General features: G+C 41.4%; 1 protein-coding gene across 1 annotated transcript in view; it reads left to right on the top strand.

The window, feature by feature from the left end:
- Window positions 1-10,714: 10,714 nt before the first annotated feature.
- TJP2 (tight junction protein 2) overlaps window positions 10,715-25,049 on the top strand; it is a 96,183-nt gene continuing 81,848 nt past the window's right edge. Inside the window, exon 1 of the mRNA XM_027964513.2 lies at window positions 10,715-10,835. The gene's annotated coding sequence lies outside the window, so the exon portion shown is untranslated. The remainder of the gene's footprint in view (window positions 10,836-25,049) is intronic.

Below are 25,049 nucleotides of genomic sequence, written 5' to 3'. Positions count from 1 at the left end.
TAGTGGCTCATCTGAGTAGCAAATATGTAGAGATGTATTTTAATGACGCTATTGGGAGTTGGCAGGGATGAAATGATGCCTTAAGTCATAGTTTATTTTGTTTGTAGTGGAGTTAAAAAAAAAAAAAAAAAAGACGGTTTCCCTGACTCTTCTACTTTTAGTTAAGGCTTTTTCCAGCTCCCTGTAAAGCAAACCACACCCTGTATAACAGCCTGTTTGGGGCATTAGTTCATTTCCATTTTTATACTTCTAAAACACAGGAACAGTTAGAATACCCCGTGATGAAGGATGTCCACTGTTTTCCTCCAGCAGGAATAAGTAGACATCAGTTCAAAGGAAAGGTCAGCCTTATCTGTAAATTTGTATATCCAATTTTAATCATTCAGAAAAAAGGTTTTTAGATCATATATATTTAACAATTTTTAAAAAATAAGTGATTTTCAATCAAATAGCTGTAGTTATAAAGAATTTCTAGAACTCTAGAAATTGGAGTTAACCAAGTAAATGAAAATTTCCAAAGACTTTTTAGAATTACAAAGAAAATAGCCATGTAATTACATATCTGTATATAATTGAAAATATTGGGGGAGGGGATTTCCAGAAAGTTCTAAAAGGCAAAACTTGAATTTTCAATCCACACATATCTGTATGTGTTACATACATATTACAAATTTTGACTTAATTTATTTATTTTTTCTGTGTTATTGTCCTCTTGTTGTATTATGAGGGAGTTTATACAAAGATGACAATTTTTAAAAAAGAATAGAAAACTGAACAACTCATTCATGGAAGAAAAATAAGTTCTTTTAGTTACTTGTGAAGGGAGAATGCCTAATAAAAGACCAAATTTTAATTTTGTATGAGATCATCATAGATAGGAATCACTTTGTAAGTTACGTTAAAGGCATCAGAAATTCCTTTAGAAAATTAAACTTTAAAACATGCCATTTTAAAAGTGTCAGTTTCATTGTAGTAAAACAGCTTCCAACGGCTAACAAGTTTAGCTTGCTTTTTTTGTTTTTGGTAACTCAGACTTCATTTACTGTTTGAGAGGGTTGTGTAGTAATTTTTATTGCACATCATTAGAAATACAAATTGTTAGAACAAAGACTGTTATGTAAGTATAATTATACCATCCTGCATGAGTAAATGAGGGCTGTATTAGAGCTTTTTTGAGCAGTGACAGCTGTAGCCGACTAAGTTCAGCCTGTAAAAGAATTCCAGTGACTAACTGGTACTAATTGTTTGTAGAACAACCAGTGGGAGTATTCATGAATACTATGAAAATGAAATATTTCAAGACCAAATGGTTTGTCCTTTGTCTTCACTTCTTACTTATGGTCACTTATAATACAGTATCCATGGGAGATTGGGTCCAGGACCCCCAAGGATACCGACACCCAGAGATGCTCAAGTACCTTATATAAAATGACATAGTGTTTGCAAACAATGTGCAACCCATTCTCCTGTATACTTTAAATCATCTCTAAATTACTTATAATATCTAATAGTGTAAATGATGCATAAATAGTTGTAACTACAATGGAAGTGAAAGTGAAGTCGCTCAGTCGTGTTCGACTCTCTGTTACCCCATGGACTGTAGCCTACTAGGCTTCTCCCTCCGTGGGATTTTCCAGGCAAGAGTACTGGAGTGGGTTGCCATTTCCTTCTCCAGGAGATCTTCCCTACCCAGGGACTGAACTCGGGTCTCCCGCATTGTAGGCAGACGCTTTACTTGTCTGAGCCACCATGGAAGTCAGCTACAATGTAGATGCTGTGTGAATAGCTGTGAGTACAGTGTAAATGCTATGTCCTACAGTTGCCAGAGCTAGGCAAACTCAAGTTTTGCCTTTTGGAATTTTCTGGAATCCCCCTTCCCCAATATTTTCAGTCCAAGGTCGGTTTTATCTGTGGATAGTAATCTATGGATATGGGGGACTGCCTATAATATTATAATAGGGAAGTGGAGGCTCATAGTCTGTTACTGTTCTTGGAAAATAATTTAGCGCTCATCAGTTCAGGCCTCTCATCAAAAGGGAAATTGAGGTTTAGAAAGCAGTTGAAGGGTTAAGTGACTGACCATGAAACTTCTTCGTTCACACACCCCATCAGATTTTTAAGCATATTCTATAATATATATGAGTATATTACTTTATAAATTATATACTTTGGGGACTTCCCTGGTGGTTAAGACTCCAGGTTTCTACTGCAGAAAACACAGGTTCAACTTCTGTTTGGTAACTAAGATCTCACATGCTGTGTGGCCAAAATACACACACACACACACACACACACACACACACACACACACACACACACACACACACACACACACACACACAGAACTATACTTTCATGAAATTTAAAATATATTAGTTCCAAAAGCAAACATTACAAATATTTAATAACAAATGCTCAAACTAAAATTTTAATGGACAAGAGACAAATAAGAAATAGATGGTTTAATATTTTCTTTCCACACCGCAAAGATTGTTGGTATATGTACCCACTTTGGAGACCACTGTTTTAGGTCCCTTAGATTGAAAAAAAAATGAAATTTGCTATCAAGAAAGAGATTTTGCGGAAGGAGAGTTCACAATCTGGGGGACATGGGCTTGGAACACTTATTAATTGTGAGTGTCTAGGTTAGTTAGAAGTATTATAGGACGATGCTCCTTGATTTTACTTCCCTTCTGTGTATGGATTTGTTTAGATAAGTAGCAGTAGAACTTATATTGCATTAAATAGAAAATAGCTTGAAGAAGTGGTCAAGGAGGCATATAAATCAGACCTCTTTCAGAATAACAAAAACTCAACTAAAACTAAGTTTCACAAAAATGAATTTATTATCTCAGTAAAAATGTACCACATATCTCCTAGCATGGTCAGGCATAGCTGGATTCAGAAACTCAAATGATGTAATCACATTTCTCCTCATATTGTTTTTCTTATCAACTAGTGGTGACCCCCTCTCTGCCTGGTGGGGAGCATGATTGCCAACAGCTCTAACTTCCTGTCAGACCTGGTTGTCAACACTGGTAGAAAGAGGGCATTTCTCTCTGAGAGTCTTATTTTCATCCCAGGGAAGGCTAGTCTACCCAGTCTGGGTCCTGTGTACCATGACCCATTAGATGAACCCCTATAATGGAGCATCCACCTTTACCCCATGGAAAAAGGGTAAGAAAAGTCCTTAAGGCTGAGAGGAGCCACTTAAAAAAGGGAGAGGGTTAGATTCTGAATATCTTCTAACAGCCTTATTTTCATGCTAGCAGAGCTCACCCATGCTGGGTTTTAGAGGTAAAGATATTCTGAGACTTCCTTGGCCATCAGTGGTTAACACATTGCCTTCCAATGCAGGAACATGGGTTCAATCCCTAGTCAGGAAGCTAAGATACCACATTCCTCTGGCTAGAAAAACAAAATATAAACCAGAGCAATATTGTAACAAATTCAATAAAGACTTAAAGATGTTCCACATTAAAAATGAATAAATAAAGATAATTAAAAAGAAAAAAATTGCTTCTCAATTAATGTTTGCTTTGAAACTGACTCAAGCAAAAAGTTTATAGTGTGTAGAAATGCATTTGGAGAAGGCAGTGGCACCCCACTCCAGTACTCTAGCCTGGAAAATCCCGTAAATGGAGGAGCCTGGTAGGCTTCGGTCCATGGGGTCGCTAAGAGTCGGACACAGCTGAGCAACTTCACTTTCACTTTTCACTTTCATGCATTGGAGAAGGAAATGGCAACCCACTCCAGTGTTCTTGCCTGGAGAATCCCAGGGATGGGGGAGCCTGGTGGGCCGCCGTCTATGGGGTCGCACAGAGTCGGACATAACTGAAGCGACTTAGCAGCAGCAGCAGCAGCAGAAATGAATTGCCATAAATGACAACTGGAACTCCCGGCTTCAGTGTCAAGTGCAGCCTTTTAGAGAGAAGTATTTGTAGAAGGAGCAGATCTGCTTCTGATTTTAGTTCACCCAGAGGCAGGCAGGCTTTTTGGATCAATTATTACCAGACCTTGAGATAAATCACCTTCTATGCCATTAGTACTTGAAGGATTAGTGCCCTCAAAAGATTTATGTGCGGATTAATTGGGGAGTGTACATTAGATTGCTGTGTTTAGAACCACCATCATCCTGCAAATCATTTTCATTAGTGCTTTATTCAAAATTCTCTAGCCTTATATAATACTGACATTGCAGGGAAATCTGAACAAGGCTTTTATTTATTTATTTATTTATTTATTTGTGGTTTGGCCTTGGCCTCACCCCCACGCCTTACCCCCCACAGTAGAGTTTAATAGCACTGGCTGGGGATGCACTGAGCATCTAAAAGTAGAGCAGCTTCCAGTGTTGCAAAGATTACTTCATCGGCTTCAGCGGAACACTGCCCCAAATTTCCTTGACCTTGTACTGAGAGGGACAAGATGAGGTACAAGAAATATATGACTATTCTGGAAGCAGCAGTGGGCATCACTCCACTGAACAAAAGAGAACTTCTACCTGAGAGCAGAAGACACGTGAACCTTTGGCAGCAACCTGGGTAAGCAGAGGAGACCAGAAGGTGCTTTGTGTGTGTGTTTGGGGGCCCAGGTGGACTCAAGGGTCATCCCTGTCATGAGGGTAATAGATGTTGAGTTCTTCATTGGGAACTTGTTTCTTTCTTTTCTTTTTTTGTAGCTAACCTCCCGTTTGTTTAATTCTCATCAGAATTTTAAATAACACTACTCCCCAAAGCAATTTTTATACATATATATATCTTGTTTATCATATTCATTCTCTAAGCACACTACCTTTTTTTTTTTTTCTTTTATGGCTAAAGTTAAACTCTCTTTCAAGTTCAGCCTGAGCTCAGATTCCAAATTTATGTTCTCTCAATAAATGCAGATCGTTTCTTCCTGGCAGATATGGTCTCCCCAGACTGAATTAAAGTAGTCAGTAATGAAATTAATGTATAATCTTCTAAGGAAATTCCTGGTCTAGCAGTCAAGAAGATGAAGGAATGCATGTGTTTTGAGCCTCATTTTTGCATTCAGATATTTTAATTTTATGATTTTGAAAAAATTTTTACATGGTCTATTAATGTAGCAGTTCTTGAAAGGAAGTAAATTGCGCCTCATTTTTTTTCTGACAATGCAAGTATTTTTCTGACTGAAGTGTACATGCAGGCTTTTTCAGGTAATTACTTCTCTTGAAGCAGCAGTCTTTGCTTCAACATGTCTTTCTTCAGCACCACCCCCTGCCCCGATCTACCAGTTGAAGAAGGATTAAGAGGCTTCAGTTCTGATTTTCTTCTCTGAAGTCCCTCTTTTGTGTCTTTTATACATTGAGAAGTTTAATTGAAAGTTCCTGTATGATGCACATGCAGGGACTGAATTCAATTTCTAAACTGAACAGTCCAAACACTCAGGGATCAGCTTGAGGTATCTGTGTAGCTAATGGTATTTCTTTTTAAAAGAAATTAGGGGAAAAAAATTAAAAAGAAATAAAAAGAAAGTAGTCTTTAGGTTATTTTTATCATATAAACAATTTACATTCAGAAATATAGAAGAAAAATTGTGATCCATAGTTCTATCTTCTAAAAGGTGGAACTTTTAGAAGTTCCTGTATAATCATTTAAGTCAGTAGTTTGCAAGGGAGGAGGTGCAGTGGCAGGAGTTGTCCCCTAAAAGATATTTCGCAATTTCTGGTTACAGTTTTGGTTGTTCCAACCCTGGGAGGGTGGAGGTGGTACTGGTATCTAGCAAGTAGAGACCTGGGATGCTGCCCAGCCTCCTACTATGGACAGGACAGCACTCCCTGCCTCCCTCCCCACTCCCCGCCCCCCGTGGAATAAAGAATTATTCAGTGCAAAATGTCCATAGTATTGCGTAGTATTGCTGTTGAGACACCTGATTTAGGTAGATCCTCTTTGACACTACAAAGTAGTTTTTATTGGAAACAAACTAGATGTTTCTTTGGGAAATTTCAGAGATGCTTTAGAATGGAATCCTGAGGCAGCAAGAAGATGATGATGATGATTTTGCTGCTCTGGTGGCTCAGATGGTAGAGTCTGCTTGCCAGTGCAAGAGACCTGGGTTCGATCCCTGTGTCAGAAATCTCCCCTAGAGAAGGAAGTGGCAACCCACTCCAGTTGCCTGGAGAATCCCCATGGACAGAGAAGCCTGGTGGGGTCCCCATAGTCCATGGGGTCACAAGAGTCGAACACGACTTAGTGACTAAATCTACCTACCTACCTGAAAGTGAAAGGAAGTGTATATATGTGTAGAGGGTGCAAGAGGTATAGAGTGACCCTAGGAGAGGTGATGTGGGTCAGTGTTTAGTGACGGCTATGGAAAACATGTTGTAATGACCAAATTGTGATTCTTCAAGTAGCCCCTAGAGATTGGGCATAACTCTTTGTCCCAAAATGACAGAAATTTAGAGCTGGGAGGACCTTTTGTCAAGGATGGCAGGCAAGCTTCATATATCATGCCAAAACCTGTTGATGGGTGGACAACTGAGAGGATCAAGTTAGGGAGGATCCCCAGGCCAAGTATGGAATATTGTGAATAATGAGTGATACTTGTTCTAGACATATAATTTGGAGAACTGGGAAACTGCAATACACATGCTATATAGCTTTACCATTCCTTAGTTATAATTTAGTCTTCAAATTTTACAAGCATGAAACAGCCTCATTTGAGTCATCGTGATCGAAGATTTAGCCCTCAGACAGCAACTGGATGTTCTTAGTTTCTGGCCCAGGACCAGTCATTAAAGGATTCACTGTAAACAGACATGCATGACTCAGATGTGTAAATTGACTGCCACATGATTCATTTCTTCTTGGAGATAACCTTTTCCAGCCATCAGAATGAGTAAATGCCCTAGGTAGAACCACCTCTGGTTATCCTCAGTTTCCCAAGTCTAGCCAAACAGAAGTCAAAGCATTCATTCCAAAATGATCCTTAATCAGGAGAGTTGACTGTTCCTTTTTTTTAAATTCCCTTTAAAAAAAATTTTGTTTAAGCCTGATGAAATGTCTCTGCATCACAGGTCAAGATCTTCCTTATAATACTTTGAGTTCTTTGAATATACATGGACAAAAGAGTATTTTGCTGATACTCATTTTCTTGTTTGCTGACTTTATCACTTGACACAGCCTTTCTGTAGACATATTAATATCCTTCACTAACCTTGTAGTAAACTCTGCTTTCTTGGCATCCTGGGAGGGATTATCTCCTACTGTTTAATTTTGTAAATAAGTTCTAAATCCTTCAGTGGCACCTTGATATCTTATTTCTCACCCTTTAATGTGCATATGAACCACTCTATTAAAATGCAGGTTCTAATGCTGTAGATGTGGTGGGGCCTGAGAGTCTGCATTTGAATATGCTTATAGGTGATACTGTCAGTTTTGGTGATGCCCACCCAGTGGATGGTCCATGACTCACACTTGGAGGAACAAGCATCTAGAGCAGCCCGTTCCATGATATCCTACTCGTTCCCTCTTGACCTCACAGTTCTCTGACCTTCCTAAAAATTTTGTCCAAATACTTCCCCTGCCTACAGCTGTTAGACATCTCAGTGGTTAGAAGGTAGGTGATAAGTTGTGCTTCTACGGAGGGAAATCTGCTGACAAGCATTCTGACTGGAGATTTCTCTTGAGCTGGTTGACTAAATAGTGGGGCCAATATTTCTTCCAAGGGTTCTGTCCCTTTCATTCTTTTCCAGAACTATTCCAATTGCCACAACGTACATGTAATACTGGATAGTAATTATGAGCAGCTCCTTTTGGGTTTTAGAACATAATTGGAAGTCAGGTCATGACTGAGTTTTCAAGACCTCGAGAAATTCTTTCACCACCAGCCCCTTCCTCCGTTCAGTACTTTGTCTTGCTTCTGTAAATGGAACTGTGCTGGGGCTTCTACTCTACAAACTGTAATCATATGATAGGTCAAAACCAGCTGCCAACCAGTTGACCTAGTGTTGCAAGTTTATTGAAGCACAGATTGGATAACTCGCACATGTGTTTATTGACCCCCAATGCCCAACACGATAGGTACACTGGCAAATATTTTGCCATTGCTTACTTGGTTTTAAAATAGCCCTAGGACTTCCCTGGTGGTACAGCAGAGAAGAATCTGCCTGCTAATGCAAGGGACATAGGTTCGATCCCTAGTCTGGAAAGATGTCACAAGATGTCACATGTCACGGAGCAACAAAGCCTGGTATGCCACAACTACCGAGCTCGCACTCTAGAGCCCGCAAGCTGCAACTACTGAAGCCCACGTGCCCAGACCCTGCAATAAGAGAAGGCACCACAGTGAGAAGCCCGTGCACCATAACAAAGAGTAGCCCTCGCTTGCCACAAGGAAAGCCTGTGTGCAGCAACCAAGACTGTGTGTAACCAACAATAAAAATAAATTATTTTAAAAATAGCCACAAGTAGAAAAAAAATTTTTTTTCTGGTGGTCCAGTGGTTAAGACTCCATGCCCACAACACAGGGGGCATAGGTTCAATTCCTGGTTGGGAAACTAAGATCTCACATGGTACATGGCATGATGAAAACAAAAACAAAAACAAGAGTTGACATCTGATTACTGAGCCACTTATGGATTTTCCTTTTAAAATTTTGTGAAGTTTTCCAGCACTAACTCATGTTACCTGACAAAAATTTTACATATTTGTCAATACTATTGCATACCAAGTGTATTTAGTTTTCTTCCAAGCTTTTCCTTAATTTATAGGTAGCCCTAGTCAGTGTTGGAGAAGGAAATGGCACCCCACTCCAGTATTCTTGCCTGGAAATTTCCATGGACAGAGGAGCCTGGCAGGCTACATTCCATGAGGTCGCAAAGAGTCGGACAAGACTGAGCGACTATCATTAGTCAATAGTTTGTATTTCAGAAATGGCTGATTGTTATTTGAGGTTCCTGTATATGTCAGAAACTTCAGGCAGTATCATAAAAGATAGTTAAAATCAGGATGTTGTCAAAATGCAGAAAACTGACTTAATTCAAAAGCAAGCCATTTCAATGAAAGAGGCAAACTCTATTTGGCATTGATACATGTAGGAAAATTTCATACTAAGGCCCAAAGCATAAGCAAGTCCATCTTGATTTGCTGGGCATTTATTTATTGTGGGAAGTAATAACAGAAACTATATGGGCTGGGCTCTAATCCTGCTGGTTGCTTTGTAGGATATCCAGATGTCCCTGCATTAGCCTGTGCCCACATTTCCTGCTGATCCTTGGAGAAGGGAAATGGGTCTCCTGCCTGCACAAATAAAATGGACACTCTCTGATTTCTGTTCCATTGTGTAGCGAGTGTTTTGCACAGATGCCACAATATCACTTTGTCTAGCAGACAGAGGAGTATGTGCGGAACTGGTGAGAAGCACATTCCTCCTCCCACTGGATGTATCCCCACATGAGGCTGCTGGGTTTCCAGCCCTGCCCAGAAAGGAGCTTGCCTCTTGTGCTGTTTGAAAGGCACGGGCAGGATTCATAAAAATGTCCAGAAAGCATTTTCTTGGATTGTCTTGGGATGAGGGGTTAAAATAAAAAGTATCTGCCATCTTTTCTGACTGGGGGAAACCTACATGTATAAATATAGAGACAAGCCAGTATTGTAATTCCCTTTTAGTTGAAAATGTTTTTTCTATTGTATACCTTAAAATGGTGAATTTAAGTTAAGTGTATTTTACCAAAATTTAAAAAAAGTTTTCTCTAGATGTTTTATCACCTGCTGGGTATTTTTTTTTTTTAACCTGAAAAGTGAATTTTTTGTTTGTTTGTTTTGGCTGTACCTTGCAGCATGTGGGATGTTAGTTCCCTGATTAGGGGTTGAGCCGCTCCTCCTGCATCGGGAGCACAGAGTCTTAAGCACTGGACCCCCAGAGACATGACATGACATGCGTGTGCTTAGTCGTGTCAGACTCTTCGTGACCCCAGGGACTATAGCCCACCAGGCTTCTCTATCCATGGGGTTTTCCAGGCAAGAACACTGGAGTGGGTTGCCATTTCCTCCTCCAGGGGATCTTCCCGACCCAGGGATCGAACTCACATCTCCTGTGTCTGTTGCATTGGCAGGCGGATTCTTTACCACTGTGTCACCTCTGGACTGCCAGGGAAGTACCCACCCCTGCCCCCAAAACGAATTCTTTACTCTTTTTTTTTTTCTGTTTTGAAGAACAGGACAGCAATTGCACTCCTAGATATACAGCTGAGAAAAATGAAAACTAGGTCCATGTACACATTTGAGCATAATAGCTAAAAGGTGGAAACAGCCAACCCAAATGTCCATCAGCGGTAAAGTGGATAAGTAAACTATGATATATCCATACATGGAGTGAGGTTCTGACACAGGCTACACCCTGGATGCAACTTGAAAATGTTATGCCAAGTGAAAGAAACCAGTCACAAAAGATCACATATGAGTTCATTTATATGAAATCTGCAGAAGGGGTGACTCTATAGAGACAAAATTAGATTGGTGGTTGTCTACAGCTGGGAGGAGGAGGGGGGAATTGGAGGATTAAATGGTTTCTTTTTTGAAGTAATGAAAATGTCCTAAAATGGATTGTGGTCGTGGTTGCACAAGTCTGTGAATATGTTGAAAGCCATAACGTAGGTGGGTAAACTGTACAGAATGTGAATTTCAGTACATTTCAAGGATCTCGGCAAACTGGGAATGACCGTGCTGAATTTTAACAGTAGTGTCTTTTTCAGGGTGCGAAGTACTACCTTGCTGTCATCTCCTTGTGAGTGGGATTGGCATCCCAGCTGCAACTCTTGGCACAAGTGCTCCAGGAAACACAGACACGTGCCAACAGACAGCCTGCTTTACCAGGTACTTGCCTTTTGGCCTCTCATCAGCTTTAGTTACTGGCCTAGTTTGATTAAATAATCTCACATCCTACAAGTCAAGGCCACCCTATTCGATGTTGCTGGTAATGAAATTGTATAGTATCCAAGAAAATTTAATTGTAATGCCCTGTTTCCCAAAGGTGAGAAAGATCTTGCCTGCATTTATGGTCTGAATTGATAGGTAATTCTGGGCAAATGCTGATAAAGCACCTAGGTCTAACACTCATTATTCAGAATAAATGCATACCAAGGTATTTTGATGTGTAGGGTTTATAAGTCATTCTGGTAGGTCACATTTTTTCCATTATCTTTGACATAGCAAAATTATATAACAGTGGAAAGTGCTTTGCTGAAAATAAAAAAGACATCAGTGACACTGGCTTCTAAAGATTAATTACGTACAGGCTTTTAGAAAAAGGGCTGAGTATTATCTATTGACTGATTCAGTTTTAAGTACGAATTAAATGGGATTTACAAGGTATTAAATTCTATTTTGGCAGATGCTAGGATGTATTTATTCTTAGTTACACTTTAACCCCTGGTTATAGGCCAGTCCATGGCTGCTAGAATGGGGTTAGAATTTTTTTTTCATGTGTTTGTTTCAAAATTCCTATCTGTTTAAACTTGACGACCTTACTGGGGTGGATTCCAGCTTCATATCAGTGTTGGAATTTAGTGGAGTGTGACTGGCAGATAGCTCTTCAAATCCTAGTATTCCTGCCTTCTGACTGTGTGATCGTCTTAATGTCTATGAGCTCCAGATCCTTTATCTGTAAAAAGGGCTTGTTAACATGAAGCTGAATGAGTTAACATATAGCAAGCATCGGTCACACACCAAGGCCTTTCTTGCCATCTAGTTGTCCAAATGGGGACACTTGAGTGGGGAATTCCTCAGTTTCCACTGAACTAACAAGGCTAGGAGTGGGTTTTGTTTACTGAGATGTTCTCTATGGAGCTTTTAAACATTCCAAACATAAGAAGACAGATGCTTGCCCAAACCCTGGAAGTGGTTTTCCTGAAAGTAGATTTCTGGGTAGGGTCTGTTGCTTTAGTCAAATGATTAGAGGTCCAGTATGGATATGGCAAAGGAGGACCTGGAGCTGGCATTGTCTTTGGACAAGGACTCAAACAAGCTCTTCCTGATAAATGTCTCCCTGGTTCTGATTGCCTATACTAGTGACCACATACCCTTCAACATCAGTTTGTTTTCCCAAGCTAGCGTCTTACTCCACAGCTCCTTCACAGATAAACACTGAAACCTGGGTTTCTGGGTGAATTAGCTGCAGGCAAGCTTGGGTGGTGTGGTTTTCCCCACATGGCTATAGTTTCAAATCCAACGGACATTTATTAAAAGCGTTTTATTTGCCAGGGACTGGACAAGGGGCTTTCATCCATCTTGTTTATCCTCAGAACATTCTGGAGGAGCTATTGCCAGCTCCCTTTTGCAAATAAGGAAACTGAGATTCAAAGATTTTAAATGGTTTCCCCAAGATTGCATAGCCTCTGATTCCCAAGTGCAGTGAGATTCCTATAATAGCAGCTGTTTTCCATACTAACTCTACAGAACTTGAGGATTTAACTCCTAAACTAGGATAGTAATGGGTTTTTCGCAAGGGCCAGATCTGATCAATTGATAGTGGCTGCCTGGAGTTAAAGATTTCTAGATACTGTCCCAGCTGGTGCTAGTGGTAAAGAACCTGCCTGCCAGTGCAGGAGACTTAAGAGACACAGATTCAATCTCTGGGTTAGGAAGATCCCCTGGAGGAGGGCATAGCAACCCACTCCAGTATTCTTACCAGGAGAATCCCATGGACAGAGGAGCCTGGTGGGCTATGTCCATAGGGTCACAAAGAGTTGGACGCGATTGAAGCAACTTAGCATACAGACACTGTCCACGTTTGTTGAGTAAGAATTTTGTGACCCATTAGCAATGTCTGGCACGGATGGAGGAGGCCATCCATGAAGGCCCTTTACCTGTTTCTGATTATAAGCTTCTACCTGCAGCTGCCCTGCTTTACTATCTTAAAGTCTCTGGAGAGCACTATTTGCCTGGCATTTGTTTGTTGCTACTTATGCAGCAAAATCATCTTTTCCTCTTTGCTTTCCGGGAGGAGGCTCAGAGTCTGGACAGAGCCTCACTTCCTAGACATGGATTCTCACTGCTAGGTAATTTAGATAGTAACAGTTTAGAGTTGTTACCAGCTCATCCCATAATATGGGTATAGATAAGTGAATTGAAAGTGAAAATTAAAACTTTTGCTTCTGTGCCTCTGAGAGCCCCTCTGCAGTCCCCTCTCCCCTGGGACTCCTCCTCTGTAGGAATTCCTGGGGAGCTCACAACCAGCAGCCCAACCCCTTCACATGGAATTGGAGACAGAACAGTAGCTCACAAACTTTAGCTGCATCAGTCACCTGGAGGGCTTGGTAAAACACAGATTCCTGGGTTCCCTCCCTAGAGTTGCAGCTTCAGTCCCTCGGGGTGAGCCCCAGGATATTTGCATTGCTAGCAAGTTCCCATCCAGGCTGATACTTCAGGTTTCCCCACCACACTTTGAGAACCACTAACCTGGACAGTACTTTTAACAGGTGTCTTAGAGCCTGGGCTTGTTTGTAGATAGTATGTGGCCAGTTTCCGTACCTGTGGTGAAGAGATTCTTTCCTCAAACTTTTTTTTTTTCCCCTCAAACTTTTAATGAGCACCTCACAGGCTGCCTGAGGAAAGCTAAGAGGAATGTAAAGGCTTGTCTGGGGGACTTGGGAATCTAATTTGAGATCAGTAATTACACTGCTGTGTGAAAAGGGCTGCAGAGCAGAAGGCCTGAAGCAGTGATTATGTGAGAGGAGGCTCCTGAGGAGGGTAAGTTGTTGGCCAGGTGTGCAGAGAGGGGAAGAAAAAAGTGGGGAGGACAGGCTGTACCTCAGAGGCCTGGAGATGCTGTACTGTGAGAAGAAAAGTTGTTTGTGTTGAGAGTTCCATTGTAATTCTGATATGAAGTATCAACCTACAGTAATAAAGATGAAAGCCTTATATTTATTTGGGAGCTTATTACAGTGTACTCAGTACTGTACTAAATATCTAGCTGCATTGTTTTTCATTTAATTCTCAGACCCACCTATGAGATATGGGTCCAGCTATAATCTTAATTTGTATAAGTTTCCTAGGGCTGCAGTAAAAAACACAAACAAAAACAACCTATCGCAGACTGGGTGGTATAAACAATAACGTATCGTCTCATAGTTTGTATTACATGACTGAGCGACTGAACTGAACTGATAGTTTTGGAGGCTAGAAGTCTGAAATCAAGGTGTTGGCAGGATTGGTTCCTTCTGAGAGTTATGAGGGAAGGATCTGTTCCAGGCCTCTCTCCTTAGCTAGAAGGTGGTCATCTTCCCGCTATGTGCGTCTGTCTCTTTGTCTAAATTAACCCATTTTAAGATAGCAGTCACACTGCATTAGGGCCCCCGCCTAAAGACCTCACTGTAACTTGATTGCCTCTGTAAGGATCCTGATTCCAAATGAGATCATATTCTGAGGTAAGGAGAGCTGGGACTTCAATGTGTGAAATTTGGGGAGACACCATACAACTCACTATACCATTTTACAGATGCAGAGATGGAAACTCAGAGGGTTTACATAAATCACACGCCCATCAGGTCCAGCTGTGTAACTTGCCATTTTGATAGGTCGGAACAGCTGAGTAGTGGCAGTGGCACACGTTAAACCTGCGAAGTAGCAGAACTGGGGTTTGTTGAAACCCCAGATCGGATTCATCATTGTATTCTTTCACCCAGTGCTTCACTCTGTTTACTGGCCTTCCCCCTTTTTTTTTCTCTGCTATGTCTGCTCATGGTTCACTGGGAAAAGCAGTGGTGTAGAGGTCAGGATACCAAGCTGATAGCCTGTTTATTTCTAATTCTTGAGTTTATGGATCAGATATTTTTATATGTCAGTTTCCTGTCCTGCCTGTTTAAGGAGAGTGGTGGGAAATTACCAGATTATGTCAGGGATCCCCACCCTCCAGGATCTACTGCTGATGATCTGAGGTGGAGCTGCTATATATTAATGATAGTAATAAAACACACAATGAATATAATGCTCTTAAATCATCCTGAAGCCATTCCCCACCCCACCCCCACGCTCAGTCTGTGGAAAAATGGTCTTCCACAAAACTGCTTCCTGGTGCCATAAAGGTTGGGGCCACTGGAGTATATGAAATTGAAAATTCATTGCTATTAAAACATTAAATCCCTACACATAGGGCTTCCCTGGTGGCTCAGTGGTAAAGAATCCGCTTACAATGCAGAAGATGTGGGCTTGATCCCTGGGTCAGGAAGATTCCCTGGAGAAAGAAACGGGAACCCACGCCAGTATTCTTGCTTGGGAAATTCCATGGACAGAGGAGCCTGGTGGGCTATAGTCCATGGCGTTGCAAGAGTCAAATACAGCTTGGTGACTAAATCACCGCTACCTATAAATACACAGGTTATCAGAGTATAGATGTCCTATTCTTAATTTCCTTCTCAAACCAACCTAAATATTTGTAAGCAATGTGTTAGTTCTGCACTTGTATTTTAAGTACCTTTACTTGGAATTGTTTTAGCATTCAGGGACTCAAGCAACTTAATTGTCTAGCTGTGGAGAGTTTAGACAAGTAGTTTTGTCAGTACTCATACAATAATTCCATATTTTCTTCTTTAAGTATTTATAATGAAAGAGAATTGCCTCAAATACTTATGTACAAAGACTTTGGTCACTTTAGCAGTTAAAGCAAAATTTCATCATGTATATTTGTGTACCATTGAAGTGGAAGAGAAATAAAAACAAGAAGTGTTTGAATGCTGTAATTATAGTCTAATGTGTTTTCCAAACAAAAATTAAAGTGCATGCTTCCCTCATGAAGTCAACAAGATGGAATGGTAGCCATTTGCTTATCTCTGGAAATCTGAGATGTCTAGATATTTTAAGTATAGCATATATTAGAGATGAGTAATATTCAACCTAGGTTCTGAAACATAGATTTAATTATACTCCTGAATGTTTTAGAGAACCCAAAACCTAAGAATTAAAACATGACTAGGAGCTTGTGATGGAGAAGGAAATGGCAACCCACTGCAGTATTCTTGCCTGGAGAATCCCATGGACAGAGAAGCCTGGCAGGGCTACAGTCCACGGGGGTCACAAGAATCAGACAAGACTTAGCGACTAAACCACCGCCACCAGCAGGAGCTGGTGAAAGGGACTCCCAAATGGCTCAGTGGTAGAGAATCTGCCTGCCAATGCAGGAAATGCAGCTTAGATCCCTGTGTTGGAAGATCCCTTAGAGAAGGAAGTGGCAACCTACTCTAGTATTTTTGCCTGGGAGATCGCATGGACAGAGGAGCCTGGTGGGCTACAGTCCGTGGGGTCACAAAGGGTCAGAGACATAGTAGGTCACATACCAGGGGCCTGTAAACCTAGAGCCCTACCTCTCTCTTACTTTTCACAGCCACATTTCTTAAAAGGAATCTCTGTACTTACCACCGTTTTTCCTCTCCTCCACCTGCCTCTCTCTTCAGCACTTCCTCCTCCACATATTCCAGCCACTCAGGATCCAGTAACTGGTTTCAGGTACCCTCTGGGCTAGACACACAGGCACAGGGCTAAGCACAGCATTGCCTCAGGAAATTTTCATGGATAAGGACTCTTCCCTGCCTGGAAGATGCAGTTGAGTTTTCAATCAACAGTTACATTGTGTGTGTGCTACCTGTACTGGACCCCTGGTACTGTGACTGCGTGGGGAAGACTGGAGGCAGCTTATTTTATGATTCCTATTATAATAAAATAATGCAGGGACTTCCTGAGTGGTCCAGTGGTTAAGAATCTGCCTTCCAAAAGAGGGGACTCCAGTTCAATCCCTGGTCAAGGAACTGAGGTCCCACATGCTGCGGGAGCAGCAGAGCCCATGTACATTAGAGCCTGTGTGCTGCAACGAAGGCTCAGCACAGCCAAAAATTAAAAAAAAAAAAAAGATGTAATTAATTTCTGGTTTGGAAGGGTGTCATCACTGGAGTCCTGATTTTGATACCTCACATTTTCATTAGTTGAGTGGTTGGTGATAGCATGTTTCAGTTCAGCCAAAGTTTTGATTTATTTAGAGGTAATCTGATTGTACAGTGAGATTAGACAAAACACCCTAGATAGGAAGTCCCCTACCTAATCTTAATTTTGTTGATATTTTAAAAAAATTATTGATTTTTGAAAAAAATACATGATTGATTATAATTATTCATGTTTGACATGGATATTTGTGATATAATTATTGATAGTCAAAAAATCAAAATAATTACATATATAATTATTTTTAGTTCAGATCTTAAGTCTGGTAACTAAAATAACTGGCAACACGCTTTGAAAGAGACTTCATACTTATGTTCAAGTTGAATTTGTCTCTTCTGATGGCTTTAGCTCAGTAGGATACTTACGGCAAGATTTAGAACAAGAATCAAGATACTTTAGCAAGTGGAGGACGGTTCTAGGAGAGCTAGAAATAGATCAGGGAGAGAGAAGATAGGTGAAAAATAAAATGTCATTGGGAAGTATAGCTAAAACTGCTTAGGTGATTTAGTGTATACAACGTAAATATCAGAATCTCTTGAAAATAAATTGTGATTGATTCATTTAAAAACTTAGATGATAACTTTGGAGGCAAGAACAGCTGAAAACCCGACACATTCCTGAAACTAAATGAAAGACTGCACTTTGTATTGCCCTTGCCCTCTGGCCCAGACTAGCAGAGAATTTGATGTTCCTTCTATGTGTGTAGTTTTAGCCATTATAGCCCCCACCATGCTTGCTTCTCTCCATTACTCTAGAAGTCTGGGCAGTAACTTTGATGCAGTCTTAGCCTCCAAGAATACTGCCAAGGAAACTCTCCCAGAGATGATGAGACAGAAAGGCTTAGAGAACAAAGTCAGTTGTTCCAGTCATATGATTTATTCACCTTGAAAACATGCTTTGAGATGCAAGGGGGAAAGATTCAAACCCTTTTAACATAATTAGGTGAGGATATAAATAAGGTGAAAGGCCCACACTCTGGAATCCTGTGCTTGCAGTCTTCACATGTCCTGTCTCTTTGCGGTGTTAGCTTTCCCCAATGACGGTGTGGTCACAGAGACCAGATTTGAGGTTGAACAGGAGGCTTAGCAGATAGAAGGTGTCTGAAGCCAGCATAGGCTTTCCTCATAGTAGGGATACAGGCCAAGTATACTTGGCCAGTAGCTGTAGCTCAATAGTAATTTGCCTGCCTTTGGGGGCAGAGTATACAGGTGGCCAGAATTGTACATAATGGGTGTCACCAATGGGTGATCACTTTAGGGATGACATAGCTGTCAATCTAGAGGCAACATGAGCTGGGCTTTATTATGTGTTATTAATATTTTAGGAAATGTTTATTAATAATAATATAAACTATATTATTACATCTAAAATTGTAAGTTAGATATTTAGTGCATTTATTAATATTTTATTGGGCTTTTCTTGTGGCTTTATTAAATATTAATTTTTAAGATTTACTTTGTCCTTCATTAGAACTCTTCTGTTTATAAGTGACATTCTTATTTGTTTCTTTATTTTCATCTATACTTAACACAAAAGCGCTTCATTTATTCTATTTTGTTTTTTAACATATCTTCCTAACATACTGTCTATACTATATACATCTTACAAATTGTGCCTGAGTCTTACAAACTGTGGGACTTCCCAGGTGGCACAGTGGTAAAGAATCTGCCTCAATGCAGGAGACTTAGGTTGGATCCCTGAGTCGGGAACATCCCCTGGAGAAAGAAGGACATGGCAACTCACTCCGGTGTTCCTGGCTCGTAAATCCCATGGACAGAGGAACCTGGCAGGCTAGACTCTGTGGGGTTGCAAAACAGTCGGACATGACTTAGCAGCTAAAGAACAACAACTTACAAACTGCTTGCTTTCTCATTATCTATGGAAAATAAATCTTAGGAATTTCATCCATCTGATTTTACCTTGTCCTCTATACCAGTGGTCCCCAAACTTTTTGGCACCAGAGACCAATTTTGTGAAAGAAGATTTTTCCATGGACCATGGTGGTCGGGTGGGATGGTGGGTCAGGTGGTAATGCCAGTGATGATGAGCAGCAAATGAAGCTTTGCTAGCTGTCCAGCCACTCCAATACCCATTCACAGCCTGGAGGCTAGGAATCTCTGCTCTATACCATTGTTTAAAAGAACTTTGAAGTATTTATTTATTAAATTATGGTATAGTCATACAAATGGGGATATTTTGCAGCTTCCCACTCCAGTATTCTTGCCTGAAGAATTCCATGGACATAGGAGACTGGTGGGCTACAGCCCATGGTGTTGCAAAGAGTCGGACATGACTGAGCGACTAACACACACACAGAAAATTGATGATACAGAACTATATTGTCATGAAAAAACTGCCTATTCCTATGTAGAAAAATGGAGAAGGCAATGGCACCCCACTTCAGTACTCTTGCCTGGAAAATCCCATGGACGGAGGACCCTGGTAGGCTGCACTCCATGGGGTCACTAGAGTCAGACACAACTGAGCGACTTCCCTTTCACTTTTCACTTTCATGCATTGGAGAGGGAAATGGCAACCCACTCCAGTGTTGTTGCCTGGAGAATCCCAGGGACGGGGGAGCCTGGTGGGCTGCCGTCTATGGGGTCGCACAGAGTCAGACACGACTGAAGCGACTTAGCAGCAGCAGCAGCATGTAGAAAAAAACAGGTAGCAAAAGGGCATGTCTAGTATAGCCCCAGATGTATAATGTTATATATGATATCTACATGCTTACCTATGCATGGAGGTACCTGGAAGGATGCTCATCCAGTTATTTAACAGTAGTTTGCTCAGGATTGTGACATTTTAATTGCATTTTACTATTCTTTTATGTGTGTGTGTGTGTGATCTGTGGTATGGTTTGTGTAAATAAACAAGTATCATTTATTTTAAAATAACTGAAACTCAAAGATATGTGTATATACAAATATGTACGCAAATCAACATACCAAGAGGATTACAACATCTGACCCTTTTGTAAGCCAAAGACATTTTTTCAGAAGAGAATTCTTTTCTTTTTTCTAAAATTTTAGTTTTGTCTTGAGGTATAACTGATTAACAACAGTGTATTAATAACCCTGGTGGCTCAGTGATAAAGGATGTGCCTGCCAGTGCAGTAGCCACAGATGTGGGTTGGAGCCCTGGGTCAGGAAGGTCCCCTGGAGGAGGAAATGGCAACCCATTCCAGTATTCTTGCCTGGAAAATCCCATGGACAGAGGAGCTTGGCAGGCTACAGTCTGTGGGGTCGCAGAGTCGAGCATGGCTGAACTCGCATGGCATAGCTAATTAACGGTGTTGTGACGGCTTCAGGTGAACGGTAGAGGGACTCAGCCATACACATACATGTATCCATTCTCCGCCAAACTCCCCTCCCATCCAGGCTGCTACATAACATTGAGCAGAGTTCCATGTACTATACAGTAGGTCCTTGTTGGTTATCCATTTTAAATATAGCAGTGTGTACATGTCTATCCCCAAATCAGTAACTATCCCTTCCCCTGATCCTTTCCCACAGGAGAATAATTTTCTGACCTTCAAAATGAATGTTTTACCTGCCTTGGAAACCTTGTTATCTTTTGTCAGAGAATTGTAACAATGTCCCTTCAGCAGAATTTCTTAAACTTTCCTGATGATAAGGTTCACCCGCTGGGTACAGTGCTGCAGTGTAAAATTCCCCAGGGCCCTTCTCAGACCCACTGAATCAGGATCTCAGGGAAGGACCTGGGATGCCTCAGGTGATTCTTATCATCAAGAAGCTGTCTTTATAGAAATGTGTGTTATGTGTTTTCAAGTTTTTATAGAATGGCTCTTGGATTTGCCTTTCCCAGGACCAGCTTCTTTTGTTTTCAGAGGCCTGTACTGTTTTGCTCGGCTGCCCTGGAAAACTTAACAGCTTTTTTTCTAAGGCCCCTTTCAGATCTGAAGATTCTTTGACAATCAAGGAGACACTTCAACAATTATAATCTGTGTTGGTCAGGGATACTGAATTCTTAGTGCTGCAGGATTAACCAATTCAAGTTGCCAGAGGCCTCTCTGGGCTCCCCGGAGGACTTGTATATCACACAGACAGTCCCCTGGGCCACTATCACCTTAGATTCCCTCCCTTGCATGGGAGATGAGGACTTTTTTCCCTTAAAAAGGAAAAATTTTCCCTTATTAAAGGTTTATTTTTTTTAAGAAACTTATTAGGGGAGAGGAACTTCGAGAATTCTTAGACGCTAGAATCATATTTGATTTCAGGATTCTAATTCCTAGCTCATTATTGTTGGTTAGTCACTCAGTAGTGTCTGATTCTCTGCAACCCCGTGGACTGCAGTATGCCAGGCTTCCCTGTCCTTCACTGTCTCCCAGAATTTGTTCAAACTCATGTCCTTTGAGTCAGTAATGTCCTCCAACCATCTCATCCTCTGTTGCCCCCTTCTCCTGCCCTCAATCTTTTCCAACATCAGGGTCTTTTCCAAAGAGTTGGCTCGTCACATCAGGTGACCGAAGTATTGAAGTTTCAGCTTCAGCATCAGTCCTTCCAATGAATATTCAGGGTTGATTTCTTTTAGAATTGACTGGCTTGATCTCCTTGCAGTTGAAGGGACTCTCAAGAATCATCTACAGTACCACAGTTCAAAAGCATCATTTCTTTGGCACTCAGCCTTCTCGTCCAACTCTCATATCCGTACTAGCTATTAGCTCATCGGCTGGAGTCAAATGACGTTCGTGGTATTTACCTTTTTAATACTGCACAGGAAGATTTTCACAAATATGATTCCCCAGCATTATTTGTTCAGTTGTTGTGTCAGCAAAAGCCCTCTTAAGTCTGTTCAAAAGAACCCAAAGGAAAACAACAATGATGACAACCAAAGACCTACCTCTGCCCCACCTCTGTGCAGTTGTCTCATTGCTGCAGACTGAACTGAGGGACAGGCGGGCAGGGATAAGAATGGACTGTGAGTCTGATAGGTTTGGAGTCTTACCCATCATCTACTCTGTGATGCCCTTGGACAAGCTATTTTCCTCTGGGAAGCTCAGTCTCCTCATCTTAAAACAGGGCAATAATATCAAATATACAGGGGCGATGGAAGGATTTACATTAAATGAGTTAATATAGTGTTTGAAAGATTTGTGGCACATAGTGTGCATTTAGCCAATTACTTTTTAATCCAGGTTTCTGGGTTTTTTGATGGGGTGTTAACAAGTAGCACTTCTCCCTGAAGAGTGTGGATTTTATATACTCTGCAATATAAATAGTGGTAAAAATAATTAAAGATATCAAAATGCAGAGCACAGTGCCTTTAGGATCCAGGGCACCTTGCCAGGAGGAGAGGGCTCTCCACAGACAGAACATGCTCTGTAGCAGGGTCTGTCCAGATGAAACCACATCCCAGAAAGTGCTTCTGTGATCTCCAGGATTGGACTTGGATTATGCTGTATCTCAATTCCTGTTGAGCAGGCTGAATATACCCAGGTCAGCCCCATAAGTTTCCTAGAAGTCTGCTCATCCACAGTATGGCACCCTGAGGTCAGCCCAGACCACAGCCACCTCCTTCCAACCAGAACTACCCCCAGCACCGTTCCAGGGCCTCTTCAGACTTGTAATCCATCCAGCTGATTCTGAGTTACACAGCTAATTCTTCCGTCAACTTTGTGGCCAGGTGAACCCATCATGGCCAGAAACATTGCCCAGTGCTTACACAGGATGGAGGGTAGGAACAGGGTTGGGTATGCTGAGGTTTGGAGTTTGTACCATTAGCAGTGAGAGGAGAGGCAAGTAGAAGCCACCATCCATTTAGAACTGAAAACTTTCTTTCCCTGTAAGTCTGATTACTGATATTTTCATCCTCTTTGTACTTACTGTAATATCTTTTCATTGTAGTGATAATAGCAGCAATGCCAACATATTATCAGTGGTAATAATGATGATGATGATGATGATTAAAAAGAGGGGGCCCTTCCTAGGGCTACTCTCCCTTCCTGCTATTGTTCCTCTCTGGTCTTCCCATCCCCTAAATAGACCATCTACCATTCCCACCCTTTCATACCCTGCACTGGACTCTGAAACCCTTGTCTCACTGTAAATGAAACATTCAGCTGAACTCCACCTTCTTGCTTTAATTTAAACTTGGCTTTCTCCTGAGGGCATCATTTCCTGGTAGTAACCTCAAGGGATGCTTTCTACTTTAGATGGAAAGAGAAATCTAAGCAGGAGCTGGCTTTGTGGTCCAGGCAGAGAAGCTCCAACAAAGGCTCTGGGGCAGGAATGAGCTTGGCAGGGTCTCAAGAGCAACAACTGCAAAGAAAGGCCGGTGCAGCTCCAGGAAGTGAGCTTGGGAGAGTGCAGGCTGGGCTGAGCCTGGAGAAGGCAGCAGGGTCCATGCATATAGGACACGGAGGCTGCCTTAGCCCAGGCTGCCACAGCAGGACACCCCGGACAGGGTGCTTAAACAGACGTTTACTTCACACAGTTCCGGAGGCTGAGAAGTCCAAGATCAGTGAGGGCCGCCTTCCTGGCTTCCAAACAGCCGCCTTCTCGCTGTGTGTTCCCAGGGCCACTGCTAGGTGCATGCACATGGAGTTAACGAACTTGGAAAGTTAGTGAGAGTACCATTAAATAACCAAATGTGAAGGCATGGGGCAGAGCAGAATTTTGAATGCGTCTCTCCTGGATGTTCTTTTAAGGGATGTGAGGTGACTGCTTATGGAAGGAGGAGTCCTTTAAGTGAATATGCACAGTTACTGGTATGGTTGTTTGGCTTGGGAAGGGAAAGGAATGCCAGGCCTTTTCTCCTGAAAGGTACCGTTCCTTCAGGCAGAGTTTTAACTGCCAGCACCGAAATCATGCACATACTCAAGCAATTCTTGTGCCCTGTCATCGTTTGTGTACGTGTCTTTCTCTTCATCACGCTGTGAGCAAGCCCCCTGTTGTATAGCTTTATCTGCTATATACCTACCCCAGGGTACCTGCTAGACATTCAAGAAACACTTACTGAAGGAAAGTATCATTATAATGTGGGCCATTTTAAAAGTATTTATTGCATTTGTTATAATATTGCTTCTGTTGCTTATGTTTTGTGTTGTTTTTTGCCTGCAAGGCATGTGGGAAACTGGACTGGAAACTTTCCCTGCATTGGAAAGCCAAGTTTAACCATTGGACCACCAGGGAAGTCCCGGGAGTGCCTTCATGATTCTAATCCACCACCCAGTGTACAGGCCAACTCAATTGCTTAGTTAGCCTGGAAACTTTTCATGTCAGGTTCCTTTGCTCCCATTTAATGATATGTTATAAAATCATGTTGTAAGTATGTGTGTGTGTATGTGTGTGTGTGTGTGTGTGTGTGTTTATCCCCAAATCTTAATGTTCTTGAGGAAATCTGATTAAAAGTGTTTAGTTTTTTACAGTTATTTGAGGTCCTCTGACCCTGCTTTAAAGACTATACACTGTAATACATAATGACAAGTGTTAAAACATTTCATAAACAATAACTACAATTAAAAAATAAAAGTATACACAGTCCTCACCATTAATCAAATCATATTCTCATATACTTTCCAATTCTTTTATATATATATATAGTAATTTTCTGTTATTGCCATCAGGATAGATAGTATTTTTGTTTGGTTGGTTTTTTTGCCGCACTGTGTGCTTGTGAGATCTTAGTTCCCCAGCCAGCCTGGGCCGTGACAGTGAAAGTGCAAAGTCCTAACTGCTGGATTGTCCGGGGACTCCCGAGGATAGATGCTATTTGTACTCTTTCTCATTGGTTATTATATTGTTATTATCCTTGTTGCTCCACAGACTTCCTTATATAATTTTGAATGATGACTTGCTATGCCCATTAAGTTGATCTGCTGTAGTTTAACAGTTCTCCAGCCTTGGACAGCGATGGTTTCCATCCTATGTTATACATACAATGAAGCGCTGCCCCACCTCCCAGTCACCTGCTGTCATCTAACCTCCAGTCCTGTCTTGTTATTGAGACAGCTCTGGCCAGGATGATCTGTGGTTCTCAGTGAACATCTTCTGTTCTTAACTGAACTCTTCTAAGTTCCGTGTTGGCTGTTCTTCCCTTCTTGAAATTCATTCTTCTTTTGACTTTTTGGACACCTTA

The sequence above is a fragment of the Ovis aries genome, chromosome 2 (genome assembly GCF_016772045.2).
Source record: "Ovis aries strain OAR_USU_Benz2616 breed Rambouillet chromosome 2, ARS-UI_Ramb_v3.0, whole genome shotgun sequence".
NCBI lineage: Eukaryota > Metazoa > Chordata > Mammalia > Artiodactyla > Bovidae > Ovis > Ovis aries.
This window is presented reverse-complemented; position numbering and strand designations above follow the sequence as displayed.